Source organism: Schistocerca nitens, chromosome 1, assembly GCF_023898315.1.
Source record: "Schistocerca nitens isolate TAMUIC-IGC-003100 chromosome 1, iqSchNite1.1, whole genome shotgun sequence".
In the NCBI taxonomy this organism is placed as follows: domain Eukaryota; kingdom Metazoa; phylum Arthropoda; class Insecta; order Orthoptera; family Acrididae; genus Schistocerca; species Schistocerca nitens.
This window is the reverse complement of record NC_064614.1, coordinates 930,590,471-930,604,540: the sequence shown is the minus strand read 5'-3', so window position 1 is coordinate 930,604,540 and position 14,070 is coordinate 930,590,471. Positions and strand designations below refer to the sequence as shown.

The window sequence follows — 14,070 nt, the reverse complement described above, 5'->3', positions numbered from 1 at the left end:
CAACCAGGTAGATTCAGTATTTCTTCATTTCTGAAAAGGATTTGACTCAGTACCACGCCTATGCTTATTGTCAAAAGTATGATCATATGGGGTATCAAGTGAAATTTGTGACTTGACTGAGGGCTTTTTGGTAGGGATGACACAGTATATCATCTTGGATGTAGAGCCATCATCAGTTTTAGAAGTAACTTCGGGTGTGCCCCAGGAAAGTTTATTGGGACCCTTACTATTCATGCTGTATATTAATGGCCTTGTGGACAATATTAATAGTTACTTCAGACTATTTGAGGATGATGTAGGTATCTATGATGACATACTGCTGAAAGTATCTGCATAACTATTCAGTCAGATCTTGATAAGATTTCAAAGTGGTGCAAAGATTCTCAATTTCCTTCAAATGTTCAGAAATGTAAAATTGTGTACTTCAAAAAATGAAAAACATAGTATCCTATGAGAATAATATCAATTTACATCCACCTCTATATCAATACTCTGCAAACCACCATGAGGTACATGTCACAATACGTACCAGTTATTAGGCTTTTTTCCTGTTCCATTCATATATGGAGTGTGGGAAGAATGATTGTTTTAGTGTCTTTGTGGGTGCAGTAATTATTCTAATCTTATGCTTACAATTCCTGTGCAAAAAATACATAGGTGGTTGTACTATATCCCTAAAGTAATCATTTGAAGCTGGTTCTTGAAACTTTGTTAATAGGCATTATCAAGATAGTTTATGTCTGTCTTCAAGAATCTGCCAGTTCAGTTCCTTCAGTATCTCTGTGACACTCTCCCATGGCTGAAACAAACCTGTGACCATTCATGCTGCCGTTCTCTGTATATGTTCAGTATCCCCTGTTAGTATTATTTGGTAGGGGTACCTCACACCTGAGCAGTATTCTAGAACCGGTTGCATGGGTGATTTGTAAGAGATCTCTTTTGTAGACTGATCGCACTTCCCCAGTATTCTGCCAATAAACTGAAGTCTACAGTTTGATTTACCCATGACTAAGCCTGTGTAATAATTCCATTTCATATACCAACAAAGCGTTACACCCAGGTATTTGTAGGTGTTGTCCAATTGCAACAGTGACTCATTGATATTATGGTCAAAGGATACTACATTTTTTTTCTTTTTGCACAGTCAAAATTTTACATTTCGGAACATTTAGTGCAAGTTGTCGATCCACCCAAGATAACATGCTGTTTCCTCCCTGCCAAAAAGTCCTCAGTCCAGTCACAAATTTCACTTGATATTCCATATGATCGTCCTTTTAACAATAAGTGTAGGTGAGGTACTGAGTCAAATGGTTTTTGAAATCAAGAAACACTGCATCTTCCTGGCTGACTTGTTCCAAAGCATTCAATATGTCATGTGAGAAAAATGTGAGTTGGGTTTCACATGACTGATGTTGTCAAAATCCATGCTGGTCGGCATGGAGGAGGTCATTCTGTTCAGATACCTCATTATGTTTGAGCTCAGAATAGGTTCTAAGATTCTACAACAAATTGATGTCAGGGATAACTGGGCATGGTTTTTTATTCCAGGAATCTATGGGATAGATTATAGTTAGAAGAGGGCCTAACTCAGCCACAAATTCACTATAAAATCTGATAGGGATTCCATCAGGCCCTGGAGTTTTGTTCAATTTTAATGATTTCAGCTGCTGCTCAACACCAGTGACACTAGTACTTATTACACTCACCTTCCAATGGTACAGGGATTAAGTTAGGGTTTTCCTTCGTACAGGAACATTTGAAAATAGAGTTAAGCATTTCGGGTTTTGCTTTGCTACCCTCAGTTTCAGTTCCTGTCTCATTCGCTAGGGACTGGACACTAACTTTGATGCCACAAACAGCCTTTACTTAAGACCAGAATTTAATTGGGTTTTGTGAATGATCACTTGACAATATTCTGCTACAGTAGTCACTGAAGGCTTCACACATTGCTCGCTCGACAGCCAAAAGCATTTCATTCAGCATTTCTGTCTATAGCCCTATGCTTTGTTGTAGACCTATTATACATGAATCCCTGTTCCTTCAGAAGTTTCTTTACAGTGACTGTATACCATGGAGGTTCCCTACCGTTATGACTGTTCTAGTGGGTACATATCTATCCAGTGCATGGTCAGCTATTCTTTTAAACTTGAGCCACAGTTCCTACCCTGTGCTGAAAGTTTGTAGTTCCCCATTGAGGTATGATAGTACCAATTTTTATCCAGTTTACTAAACATTTATATCCTTGTGCTTATTTCAGTTGTCCTTTGTAGTTTGACAATCATTGTTACCACAGCTGCGTCACTGTCACTGAAACCAGTTTCAATGTGGACATACTCAAAGAGGTCAGATCTATTTTTTGCTGTTAGATCCAATATATTTCCACCATGAGTGGGGTTCCTAACTATTTGTTCCAGGTAGTTTTCAGTGAAGGCATTTAGTAAAGTTTCACTGGATGTCTTATCATGCCCACCACTAACAGCACTCTGATTTTCCCAATTAATTGTTGGGTGATTAAAGTCCCCACCAATGATCACTGTATGATTGGGGACCTTACATAAAAGTAAACTCAGGTTTTCTCTAAAGTTCTCAATGAGTCACAGTTGGAATCAGCCAACTCATGCAAATACCTTGGTGTAACAAGTTTTAGGGATATGAAATGGAATAGGGTAGAATAGGTGGTAAACTTTGTTTTATTTGTAAAATACTTGAGAACTGTGATCAGCCTACAAAGGAAATAGCTTACAAATCACTCAAGCAATCAGCCCATACGAGGTAGTACTAACAGGGATGGCACAAATGGTCATAGGTTTGTGTGATCCGTGAGACAGTGTCACAGAGACAATGAAGGAACTGAACTGGCAGATCTAGAAGACAGACATTATCTATCCTGAGAAAGACTACTAACAAAGTTACAAGAACCAGCTTTAAATGATTACTCTATGAATGTACTACAATCCCCTACTTATTGCTCGTACGGGGACTGTGAGGACAGCATGCACAGCATTGCAGCATGCACAGAGGCATTCAAACAATCATTCTTTCCCCACTCCTTATATGAATGGACTGGGAAGAGATCCTAATAACAGGTACAATGGGAAGTACCCTTTATCATGAACTTCATGGTGGTTTGCGGAGTATAGATGTAGGTGTATCATTTGAAAATTAAAAGCTGTAAACATTTTTCCATTTTACTCTGAAAACGGTAATGTGCTGCTTTTTCTAGTTTCAGATATATTAATTGAGCTGAAGAGGAGCATGCCAGTACTATAATAATAAAGTGCAATGATTTTCATGATTATTATTATTAATGATTGTTCCCCTTTAGGAGAGGGATTGAACTTGAATTCACAATTTCATCTCTGGACTTTTTGCTTCTCAAAAACTCTTCATCCTCTCAGAATGTTCCTTCTTCTGTTTGTCCATTTTTTACCAGGCTGGTGCCATGTTCTTTCCTCAAACTTTACACTTGTGATTTTATTCCGACACTCAGTGCGGTCTTCGGGACTTTTTATGTAGATCTGCTGCAGATGCCTCTGGATTTCTTTCAGCCTCTCTGTGCTGCATTTGCTCTTTGTTATAATAATGAAAAGTTTCCTTGCTGTTCTGGAGTCTTCCATCCTGTAGATGCATGTATAAAATTTGGCTTGGCATTTTCTGATTTTGTCTGTTACTGTGTTGGTCTTTATGTAGAGCTTGTTTTGCAGTTTCTTCATCCAAATGCTGTTTTTGTTGATTGCCCCATAAATCTTCCTGAGCATTTTTCTTTCCTGCTTTTCTATTTCGCTAATTTTTGAATGACTATCAATCACCATTGTTTCAGCTGTGCAGATTGCTTCTGGAGGAATCACTGTTCATAGCGCCTTAATTTTGCGTCTGTCGAAATGCACTTCTTGTTGTAATGCATCCATGTTAGCTTGTACGCCTTCTGGAGCTTGGTAATTCTTTGTTCATTGGCGATTCGGTTTAATCCTGAGGACTGTATAGTTTCTCAGAGGTATTTAGAATGGCAGGTATTTAGAATGGCAGACTTGTGCAGTTTTACCATGTTTTGTGATTAAAGGGGATTTATTTTCTGGCTGTCTTTCCATGCATTTGGTTTTTTCATAAGAAATCTGTAGTCTAGTTTTTTTTGTGAAATTTCATGTAGTTTTGTCCACTGTGTGAATTACTTCTGTTCTGTTATTGGTGATAATTACAACATCGTCAGCGAAAGCAAGGCACTTGACTTTAATTCGGTTTATCAATTTGGATGCCCTTTACATGAGATTCCTATTCCCTAATGATCTTTTCTAGAACAATATGGAAAAGCTTTGGGGATAGTCCGTCCCCCTATCAGACGCCAGTTTTGATTTCTAAGGGTGTTGTCCCAGTATGTGTCTGTCCTGTGATTTTTCATGTCTTTCAGTCAATCCCAAATTCTTCCATGATTTTAAACGGGGTTTCACAGTCCACTGAATCATATTCTTTCCTGAAGTCAATGAATGTAATTGCTGTTTTCCTCATTTGTAATATCAAAACCGTCTTTAAGCACCAGATCTGTTCCTCCGGCCTGGTATTCACCAATTAGTGGATCTGCTTGGGATCCTATCCTGTTTAAAAGTGCTTTGGAAAGGATTTTTTAAGTTACTGGGAGCAGGGAAATTCCTCTGTAATTTTTGATGTCTGTCTTGTCGCCCTTTTTGTGTAGTGGATGAATTAGAGTGCATTTCTAGTCCTCTGGTATTTGCTCCATCATCCATATGTCCAGTATTATATGATGTAGTTTCCACATAAGTATAGGATCATTTAGTTTCCAGAATTCAGCAATGATCCCATCTTATCCTGGTGCGTTGTTATTTTTCAACTGCTTGACTAACTCCCTAATTTCATCGAGATCCAGGGCATGTGAGTCTGAGTGTGAGAATACTGGAGGAGAGAAGATAAGTTTTTCTTGGGGTGGTTCACAGTTGAGGAGGGAATTGAAATACTGGGCTAAGATTTTGCAGTTATTTTTCGTGTTAGTATCCAAAGAGCCGATAGGGTTTTTTGAAGCACAAGCTAGGCGCTTGGTATCCCTGTAAGTTTTGTCTGAAAGTCTTATAGAAATTTCTTCTGTTATTTTTGATGAAATATTTATGGATTTCGCAGAGTCTGTTGTTGTTGTATCCCCATTTTTCTTTTCTAATTATTTTTGAGATCTGATTTTGGGTCTTAAGAAAGTTCTCCCAGTTTTCACCAGTTTTGTGACTGCTAAATTTTTTCCGCGCAGTTGTTCAGTTGCCGACTGCCTGATCACAAGTTGTGTTCCACCAGCGATGTTTCCTGGAGCGAGGGGTTTTTCCTAATTTGATGGCCTCCTGAATTTTCTGTGTTAGTTTCTTCCGGTCTGTTTATTGATTTGCATGATTATTTCTTCTTTGTTGAGTTTCAGATACTCTGGATCTGGTTCTGCACTTTTGGGGCACCCTTTTTATCATTCTGTTGTTTTTATTTTGAGAAGAAGACGATCTGATTCAAAGACACCTTTGTGGGGTCTGACGCTTAAAATTTCTTTTATGTTTTCCTTGGAAATTGTGACTTGGTCAATTTGATATTCACCCTGTCTAAGACTGGGTGATCTCCAAGTGGTTAATTTATGTGCAGGTTTTTGAAATTGGGTACTCATGATTTTAAGTCCCAAGTTTCTGCAGAAGTTGATTAGTTTTTTCACCATTCTTGTTGGTATGTTTGTGTTTGGTATGGGGGCCAGTGGTATCTTCAGGGTTGATTTTATTGTGGTGATATGTGGGGGCATGCACACTGATAAAAGTGTAGGCTTTATTAGCTGGTTTTATTGAGAGCAGGGAGACTCTTTCATTGGGAGACGTGAAGTCAGTGAGTGAGTTGATTATGGAAATGTGTACAGTGAATCGAGTTCCGAAAAGTGATAGTCTGTCTCTTAATTTTATGACAGGTGTGCGTTGTAGATCCTGTAATTCTCTGTGTTAATCTCGTCTCTTGCAGTGCAGTGATTTTCAGGTCAAATTTTCCCATTGTGTCAGTGAGGTGCCTTAATTTGCCTGTTTTAGTGCGGGTGTTCACATTAATTGTGCCAATAAAGTTTTTATGTTTCATTTTAAGAAAGTGAGAAGTCTTTGAGAAGCTCCAATTCTTCTCTGCGTGGTGTCCCTAATCCCCCAGAATCCGCTGATCAGGTGAATCCAGTCTATCGACTGGTGCCTTGGATAGTGACTCTGTGGTAGTCTTTTCCATCATGTGTTCAAGTTGCATTTTGGTTTTTGTGGTGATCTCTGTTGAGACGACAGGATTTTTGCATCATATTACTATTATTATTATTATCATTATCATCATCATCATTATATGTAATTGTTTTATATGTTGATTACAATTAAAACAATAAAGATGTATGAGTTGGCTGGCTATGGACGTGGTGCAGACCCATCATTCCTAATGAGGAATTTGAGTCAGTGTTTCGTCTTTTTTATGTCCAGATCAGTAATGCCAGTTTTTGTAATCAACATGGTCATTAAGTCAGTTATTTCAGTCTTAAGTCAGGTTTCCATCCCTCTTTAACTACAGAAATTATTTTCCACTTTCATTGAAGTATAGTTCAAAATCTGTAATGACTGGTGATGACACAAGCAAATTAATCAAGCGTCCAAACTTAACTTACCTGACACAGTACAGATGACAGCTGAATAGTCCAACTGGTTCACAATAAACAGTCTGATTTTTGATCTCACATACACAGTTATTGGATTTCAAACAGGCAAAAATAATGGTTGTACACTAAAAGAAACATCTATGTGAATGTCATGATTCTAGCTGAATAACAATCTCTAATCATGTTGACCTAAAGACAAAAGTGTTTGCTTATTTTAACTGCCTGTTTTATGAAACTGTCTTGTGGGGCAGTGCACCTAGAGTGATATCACATTTGTTCAACAGAAGTAAGCTGGAAGGATACTGAAATGTGATCTAAATAAATTGCAGCACAAGGCAAAATATAAGTTTCATGTAGATTTTGCCTTCTTGTCTAGCATTGAGAATGGAGTTATGTAATTTGCTGTAAAGATATTCAATAAGAACCGATCTAACAGTGCTTGAAATTGGGACTCCCAACCAATTCAGAAGAAAATTAAAATCTTCTCTAATTAGCTATTCCTTCCACAAATTGTCTGAATATCTACATTCAACAAGTGAACAGTCTGCTAGCTATATGACAAGTATCCTGGACTGTTGTAACTTGGGCTCCACATTTACAGGTGCAGATAAGTATTTTATTTGAAAACTACTGCACTGAAGCACAAAAGAAACTGGTATAGGCTTGTGTATTCAAATACAGAGGTATTTAAACAGGCAGAATATGGTGTTGTGGTCAGCACGCTTATATAAGACGACAAGTGCCTGGTGCAGTTGTTAGATCGGTTACTGCTGCTACAATGGCAGGTTATCAAGATTTAAGTGAGTTTGAACATGGTGTTATAGTCGGCCATCAGCGATTGGTCACAGGATCTCCAAGGTAGTGAAGAAGTGTGGATTTTCCCATACAACCATTTCATGACTGTACTGTGAATATCAGGAATCCGGTAAAATATCAAACCTCCGACATCGCTGTGATCGGAAAAAGTCCTGCAAGAATGGGACTGGTGACAACTGAAGAAAATCGTTCAGTGTGACAGAAGTGCAACTGTTCTATAAATTGCCGCAGATTTCAGTGCTGGGCTGTCAACAAGTGTCAGCGTGCAAACCATTCGGCAAAACACCATTGATATGGGCTTTTGGGGCCAAAGGTCCACTCATGTACCCTTGATGACTGCACAGCACAAAGCTTTACACCTCATCTGGGCCTGCCATAACTGGTGGTGGACTTCTGATGACTGGAAACATGTTGCCTGGTCGGACAAGTCTCGTTTCAAATTGTATAGAGTGGATGGATGTGTACGGGGATGGAGACAACCTCATGAATCCATGGACCCTGCATGTTGGCAGGGGCTGTTCAAGCTGATGGAGGCTCTGAAACGGTGTGACGCTTGTGCAGTTGGAGCGATATGTAACTCCTGATATGTCTAGATATGACTAACAGGTGACACGTATGTAAGCATCTTGTCCGATCACCTGCATCCATTCACGTCCGTTGTGCATTACGACATACTTGGGCAATTCCAGTGAGACAACGTGAAACCTCACACAACCATAATTGCTACAGAGTGGTTCCAGGAACACTCTTCTGAGTTTAAACACTTCCGCTGGCCACTGAACTCCCCAGACATGAACATTATTGAGCATGTTTGGGATGCCTTGCAACATGCTGTTCAGAACAGATCTCCACCCCCTCATACTCTTACAGATTTACGGACGGCCCTGATGGATTCATGGTGTCAATTCTCGCCATCACTACTTCAGATATTAGTCGAGTCCATGCCATGTTGTGTTGTGGCACTTCTGCATGCTCGCAAGGGTCCTACATGATATTAGGCAAGTGTCCCAGTTTCTTTGGCTCTTCAGTGTAGTTTTATCAAATAATTATTATGCTACTAATAGGAGAAAAACCAGTAGCTTTATAACGAGGAAGTAGCAGCTTTTTTCGAATAGTAGCTTTCTTTCTGATTTACCTGGTTAAATGTAGCTGGTGTAACCACAAACAGCATTCAGCAGTCTACAGAAGTTTCTATGATCTGCTTGTCTTTTGGTAATAATATAATGTAAGCTCTGTTTGTTCCATATCCTAGAAGGCGCTACTGGTTAGTGGTATCAACATAACCTAACAAGTAGCTGCTGCGTACTTACTACCACTTGCAAGTATTTACAAGAGACTAATGATGATTGTCAAAGAATAACAGTTATCTACATCTTGTAAAAATAGAGGTGTATTTACAGTGGAAATCATTATTGTAAACTGGGTTCAGGTTATAATGTTATGAGCTTGAATGTGAACAGATAATCAGATAATAAGGTGGAAAACTTGGGTCTTCATTTCAATTTTCAGTTTACAAAACTGGTAACAACTAATTAGTTTTTGATTACTCCATTCATCCCACAAGTGGGATACAAAGTTATACATAATAATAGTAGATGGGAAACTTCTAGTTTGAAACATTCTTGTTTTCTAGTTATATGCATTAGCCACTGCTTACCTCCATCTGCTTCAAAATATATACATGACTACACTGAGAAACCCCACAGGCAGAACAGACAGATACAAATTATATCTTGGTAATTATTTACATTTCATCCCATGAAGGCTGAAGAGAAACATCTTTATAACTCATTTTGATTGTTAAGCATAGGTTTCACTCATTTTAATAATTTCATAAACAATTTATTCAAAAATCAAAATTTGAAAACTCCACACAACTCATATTTATCATTTGACTACCTAGTAGACTGAATACACAGCCAATAATTAATGTTGTCAACTAACTGAGATCACTGCTAATGAGACAGATCATGTTTTTGAACTTTAAATAAATGGGCAATGACAGATTTATAGCTGAGTAACTCCTTGTCTACTTCTGCAAACTTCTTTCATATCAGAAACTGATCATATGATTTCTTGGCCAGCATGTTGAACCTGGAGTTGACACTTCAAGGGTATTCATAAGCAGCCTCAGCCCTATTTACAGTAGTTGTAGGTAACAAACTGGGATCATAGTTATTATGTTGGAAGGTAACATGATAGATCTTTAATTAGGCATAACACTATAAGGACTCAAATATGAAGCATGGAAATATTCAGCTTTTCACAACCAAATTCTAAATTTTATGTCCAGTTAACATGCTTATGAGCTCATCTGCAGAATAACAAAAAGCATGTTTAAGTCCACAATGGTGAAGTTTCATTTATATCATCATCAACAGAAAGCAACAACTGAATTCTTCCTAAGAAGAAGAAAACAAATCTGACTTCTGTATTTAGTCAGTGGATAATGGGAACAATGAGGAAATTATGAATTTTTGTACTGGAGGATATGGCTTTTTATTGTTTTCCTTAAATAGATATATATGATATGTGTTGGAAGTTTGAAGAGGAAATTTAGTATAATGTTTATCTGATAACAGTCATCCGAGACAGACAACTAGGTTAATTATGTAAGAATGAAGGAAGAAACCATCCAGACACTCACTGAAATTATTTAGAGAAATCGTAGCAAACCTAAATTAGGATGCTGAGTCGGATGTTGGTGATTATGACAGGACAGGACTGATGTGCTTGACATGTTTATTTTTAGTGTCAATACTAAAACACATCAAGTTTGATTAAAATGATATAATATTATTAAGAAAAAAATAGTTTTCCTAAAATGTCCATTGGATTCCCCCCTCCCCCCCCCCCTGCTTCTGCTCACTCATAAGATTATAAAATGCACTCCATTATAATATAGAGCACTGGTTCCTCTCATGTGAGCAGAAAGTCACATGTCAAGCACAATGCCCTATACCTTCCTTGTTCAGACTCTGTGATGTGAAAGAAAAACAGTGCAGCCAGACAAAGTCTGACTGCAGCTTATTGTCCATTGCTTGCAATTAGTCTTCTTCCAACCATAAATGAACTTCTACCTCAACAGCAAAGCCTAGTCTTGTAAGGGCATGGCTTGTTTTATTGCAGCTTGCCTTCAAAGAGCTCACTTAGCTGCTTCGTCTGTTTGCTCCTTTCTGTGGATTGCAACATGTTCTGGGGCTCTGCAGAAAGCTATGACCTTTCCCTGTATTTGTAACAGGAGAACAAAAAGTGTCACCTTATCTGAATTACGTTTTAACCTGAGAACATTAGTTGAATTGTTTAGAGGGTACTGAGAGAATCAGGTCAGGGAAGAATATGATCAAGCTTGTCACGAACTGCATTCTATGCAAAAAATTCAAAACCTGGGCTTTACACCCATTTTTACAGCCTCTTACTTGTGAATTGCAACTGTCTTGTGGCTGCTGACAAGCTGATAAAGAGCAAAATTTGGAAAATTATTCCTGAATTTAAGTTTCTGTATGGGGTCCTATATTATAGATTTTAATGTTTGGAGGTATCCAAGGATATGAAACCTCAAATAGTATTGCAGTACAGTAAGAGAAAAGACCTGTTAGCTGATTGATGCCTGCATAGGAAAGTTTCCTGTGTAACTATTCCACAGTTTGAAGTAAAGTGGTTAGTGTCACTGCCTCTAGATTGAAGGGTCCCTGGTCTGAATCCTAGCTGGGGACTGGGTGTTTGTGTTGTAATCATTTCATTTCATCTTCATTGATACACAAGTCACCAAAGCGGTTCAAATAAAAAGGCTTGCGCCCAGGCAGCTGGACAACCCCAGATGGCATCTCCAGCTAATAATGCCATACAATCATTCATTCACCTGCAGCAGTCAGGTTACTGAACCAAACAGAAAGTGATTAGAAAGCTGACTGCATTCTAAAAAGTTTCATCTCACATCACATTTATTAGAAATTGAGTAAAAACTGGTATCGGAAAAGGACAGGGAAGGAAATTAGCTGTGTACTTTCAAAAAGTAATCATATTGGTGCTGGAATTTCAGATCTAGAGAACACAACAGCAGACCCATCAAAACCATGGTCTTTCATACAGCTGGTGAGGGTGACATCACAATAACTTTTTGAGCATATAAGCATATACAGTCCTCCATAGGTTTGAGGAGGAGAGTTAAAATATCTTCTTTCCATAGTTTGCAGAATTCCATTCATCAATACAGCATTAATAGGGCACAAGAACACTCAGCTGGGATCCCTCTGATTGTCTCACATACAGTGAAGATTGTTATTCTTTCCTACATGACAAACACAATTAAGATTTAATGGAATAATTAATAGAATACAGTAATTACAGCTATGGTCTGTACTTGCTAACCTTAGTAAAATGATGTTATTTGAACCTATGCAGAGCTGTTTGCCTGCCTGGTCACAATGGCTCTCTTCACTTAGTAAGAGGACATATGCTTTTTCCTACCAGCCCTACAGAATTTGGAATTTATCTTCAACAGTTTTGCGGACTGTGGTTGTAAGATACTAATAAAGAGTAAAACACTTTATACTTAATATTTTTAGTATTCATGTTACAGCAAATAATGATGCTGTGTAAGCTGCAATAACAATTTTTATGTTGTCTCATGATGCTCAGAATACTGAAATTGGTAGCAAATAAAAGGTTTGTTTTATTAGCTGCTTATTGAATGCAAGAAGTTGATATTCTTTAAATATTTATGAGCTGTGGGAGACTGCCTGCACAAATTATTAGAGAAATGCTTTGTAGCAGAGCTCAAATACTTGTATGCTCTAACCACTGTTCAGAAGGTATAAAACTTATGAAGACTTTGGTGATACAATCCCAAATCACATCACAATGTTACAGACTCCAACAGAGGAGGAATGATCAAGAATTTTTCAGAGTCTCTAAACCAAAATCACCTTTAGGGGAACACATAAATGCTACTTGGCATGCATACACTAATGTAGTCTCTTTTCAGGGTTGTGGCTAAGAACAGAAGTGAGGAGTGGCCCCTTTGTTGACAAGTATGGCCACACCACCTTTAGATCTCCCCTACTAAGGTTGTCCTCTGCCTACAGGTTACAACAACAGCTGTCAAATAAAGAGCTGTCAAATAAAAGGAAGGTAGGAGACGAGGTACTGGCAGAAGTAAAGCTGTGAGGACGGGGCGGGAGTCGTGCTTGGGTAGCTCAGTTGGTAGAGCACTTGCCCTCGAAAGGCAAAGGTCCCGAGTTCGAGTCTCGGTCCGGCACACAGTTTTAATCTGCCAGAAAGTTTCATATCAGCGCACACTCCGCTGCAGAGTGAAAATCTCATTCTAGCTGTCAAATAATTTGAAGTGTTTTTGTAAGCACAAGAATGATTTGATTTCTTCCACATGTACTCTGAACCCATTAATATGGCACTGTAAAATGAGAATTCTTCTCTCAAGGGAAGGCACAGCAACCTCTTAGAAACATTTTGAAACAATAAATGGAAATAATGACTGGTGCTCCCTTGAGCAACTAGGGAGTTAAAAGTAATTTTAGGCAGTGCCCCATACATCTAAAAGTGAATAAGCCTTTCATATCTTAGCAGTGACAGGTTCCCCTAAAGTTGTCTTCTAATGACTGTTTTCCCCTCAATAGCCAACTACTCCATCAAAATGTAGTGCATCTTGATTTCTTCCTTTTTTTTTGTAGAGGTTACAACTGCTCTTATAATATGGGCTGTTAAGCCAAGATCCCTATTCTCCACAACATGAAACATTTCACTGCCACACCTAAATGTCATCAAAGAACCATGCTCAGAACTTAAGGGAAATAAAGGTCTGACAACATTGACCTGTATACAGCTTGGGAACACTGAGTTCACCAAGACTGGTCTACTCCACGAAGGTGTTTCCAGTTTGGTATGATCTAGGGGAGATGACAAATTATCAAATGCTATAGATGTTGAGTGAAGTAATTTCTTGCAGTTCATTCACCAACTACACTGGAAATGTTTTTTTGGAGTAGAAATTGGAAACTATGGTCTATCCACTGGAAATTAGGAAATCTAAGATTACTTCATCAGAGTCTCACATACTTGAGCAAGTGTAACACAACTGAGATGTGGCAGGTGCCTCACTTGTTGATGCCTACTAACCACTGTTATGTCATAACAGTCAACTAACCCATCAGTATGGACCAAGCCTTAAGTTAAGCTGAGATTCCCATTCTCTGTGACACACAACATTGCTCCACCTTGCTTAACCATAGCTTTGGAGATGCCAGGAGCTTCCAACAATAAAGGACTGCTCATCCACATTTTAAATAGTTATGAATTATTAGGGAAACAACAGCAAAGGAGAGAGTAAAAGAGAGAATTTATTTTTAAGCAGTATGCTTCTTTGCACCTACCTCAAATTCTTTTAAAACAGCATTTCTCGCCGTCAACCATCACAAACAGAAGAATACTGCAACTGAATTTTTTTGACTTTACACGCACTTGAAATAGTTTTATTTTCTGACGTTTCTTGAATTATGGCCTGTGATGTCACTTTTTCCATTTATACATGTAACAAACATTGGAAGGTTAGGAGTCACCTCTTTTATGTATTCATCATTTGACAGGTGAAGATA

The 14,070-nt window shown here is 38.3% G+C and overlaps 1 non-coding gene across 1 annotated transcript; it reads left to right on the top strand.

Annotated features, from left to right (window-relative positions):
• The first annotated feature begins 12,645 nt into the window (after window positions 1-12,645).
• Window positions 12,646-12,720, top strand: Trnas-cga (transfer RNA serine (anticodon CGA)). Its single transcript has one exon. It is a non-coding gene; the product is annotated as a tRNA-Ser (tRNA).
• The last annotated feature ends 1,350 nt before the right edge of the window (window positions 12,721-14,070 follow it).